Source organism: Mus caroli, unplaced genomic scaffold (assembly GCF_978045245.1).
Source record: "Mus caroli unplaced genomic scaffold, Mus_caroli_1 scaffold_25, whole genome shotgun sequence".
Classification (NCBI taxonomy): Eukaryota; Metazoa; Chordata; class Mammalia; order Rodentia; family Muridae; genus Mus; species Mus caroli.
The window spans coordinates 3,015,595-3,018,668 of NW_028227280.1; positions in this window are offsets into that span (position 1 = coordinate 3,015,595).

Consider the following 3,074-nt stretch of genomic DNA (forward strand, 5'->3'; position numbering starts at 1 on the left):
TGTAGTACATAGTATATGAGTGAGTTGCACTGAAAAACTTAGAATATAAGAAACGCACAGTGTAGTACATAGTATATGAGTGAGTTGCACTGAAAAACTTAGAATATAAGAAACGCACAGTGTAGTACATAGTATATGAGTGAGTTGCACTGAAAAACTTAGAATTTAAGAAACGCACAGTGTAGTACATAGTATATGAGTGAGTTCCACTGAAAAACTTAGAATATAAGAAACGCACAGTGTAGTACATAGTATATGAGCGAGTTGCACTGAAAAACTTAGAATATAAGAAACGCACAGTGTAGTACATAGTATATGAGTGAGTTTCAATGAAAAACTTAGAATATAAGAAACGCACAGTGTAGTACATAGTATATGAGTGAGTTGCACTGAAAAACTTAGAATATAAGAAACGCACATATAGTACATAGTATATGAATGAGTTGCACTGAAAAACTTAGAATTTACTGAAAAACCCGCAATACACGAAATGCACAGTGTAGTACATAGTATATGAGTGAGTTGCACTGAAAAACTTAGAATATAAGAAACGCACAGTGTAGTACATAGTATATGAGTGAGTTTCACTGAAAAACTTAGAATATAAGAAACGCACAGTGTAGTACATAGTATATGAGTGAGTTGCACTGAAAAACTTAGAATATAAGAAACGCACAGTGTAGTACATAGTATATGAGTGAGTTGCACTGAAAAACTTAGAATATAAGAAACGCACAGTGTAGTACATAGTATATGAGTGAGTTGCACTGAAAAACTTAGAATATAAGAAACGCACAGTGTAGTACATAGTATATGAGTGAGTTGCACTGAAAAACTTAGAATATAAGAAACGCACAGTGTAGTACATAGTATATGAGTGAGTTGCACTGAAAAACTTAGAATATAAGAAACACACAGTGTAGTACATAGTATATGAGTGAGTTGCACTGAAAAACTTAGAATATAAGAAACGCACAGTGTAGTACATAGTATATGAGTGAGTTGCACTGAAAAACTTAGAATTTAAGAAACGCACAGTGTAGTACACAGTATATGAGTGAGTTGCACTGAAAAACTTAGAATATAAGAAACGCACAGTGTAGTACATAGTATATGAGTGAGTTGCACTGAAAAACTTAGAATATACGAAACGCACAGTGTAGTACATAGTATATGAGTGAGTTGCACTGAAAAACTTAGAATATAAGAAACTCACAGTGTAGTACATAGTATATGAGTGAGTTGCCCTGAAAAACTTAGAATATAAGAAACGCACAGTGTAGTACATAGTATATGAGTGAGTTGCACTGAAAAACTTAGAATTTACTGAAAAACCCGCATTACACGAAATGCACAGTGTAGTACATAGTATATGAGTGAGTTGCACTGAAAAACTTAGAATATAAGAAACGCACAGTGTAGTACATAGTATATGAGTGAGTTGCACTGAAAAACTTAGAATATAAGAAACGCACAGTGTAGTACATAGTATATGAGTGAGTTGCACTGAAAAACTTAGAATATAAGAAACGCACAGTGTAGTACATAGTATATGAGTGAGTTGCACTGAAAAACGTAGAATATAAGAAACGCACAGTGTAGTACATAGTATATGAGTGAGTTGCACTGAAAAACTTAGAATATAAGAAACGCACATATAGTACATAGTATATGAATGAGTTGCACTGAAAAACTTAGAATTTATAGAAAAACCCGCATTACTCGAAATGCACAGTGTAGTACATAGTATATGAGTGAGTTGCACTGAAAAACTTAGAATATAAGAAACGCACAGTGTAGTACATAGTATATGAGTGAGTTGCACTGAAAAACTTAGAATTTAAGAAACGCACTGTGTAGTACATAGTATATGAGTGAGTTCCACTGAAAAACTTAGAATATAAGAAACGCACAGTGTAGTACATAGTATATGAGCGAGTTGCACTGAAAAAATTAGAATATAAGAAACGCACAGTGTAGTACATAGTATATGAGTGAGTTGCAATGAAAAACTTAGAATATAAGAAACGCACAGTGTAGTACATAGTATATGAGTGAGTTGCACTGAAAAACTTAGAATATAAGAAACGCACATATAGTACATAGTATATGAATGAGTTGCACTGAAAAACTTAGAATTTACTGAAAAACCCGCAATACACGAAATGCACAGTGTAGTACATAGTATATGAGTGAGTTGCACTGAAAAACTTAGAATATAAGAAACGCACAGTGTAGTACATAGTATATGAGTGAGTTGCACTGAAAAACTTAGAATATAAGAAACGCACAGTGTAGTACATAGTATATGAGTGAGTTTCACTGAAAAACTTAGAATATAAGAAACGCACAGTGTAGTACATAGTATATGAGTGAGTTGCACTGAAAAACTTAGAATATAAGAAACGCACAGTGTAGTACATAGTATATGAGTGAGTTGCACTGAAAAACTTAGAATATAAGAAACGCACAGTGTAGTACATAGTATATGAGTGAGTTGCACTGAAAAACTTAGAATATAAGAAACGCACAGTGTAGTACATAGTATATGAGTGAGTTGCACTGAAAAACTTAGAATATAAGAAACGCACAGTGTAGTACATAGTATATGAGTGAGTTGCACTGAAAAACTTAGAATATAAGAAACGCACAGTGTAGTACATAGTATATGAGTGAGTTGCACTGAAAAACTTAGAATATAAGAAACGCACAGTGTAGTACATAGTATATGAGTGAGTTGCACTGAAAAACTTAGAATATAAGAAACGCACAGTGTAGTACATAGTATATGAGTGAGTTGCACTGAAAAACTTAGAATTTAAGAAACGCACAGTGTAGTACACAGTATATGAGTGAGTTGCACTGAAAAACTTAGAATATAAGAAACGCACAGTGTAGTACATAGTATATGAGTGAGTTGCACTGAAAAACTTAGAATATACGAAACGCACAGTGTAGTACATAGTATATGAGTGAGTTGCACTGAAAAACTTAGAATATAAGAAACGCACAGTGTAGTACATAGTATATGAGTGAGTTGCCCTGAAAAACTTAGAATATAAGAAACGCACAGT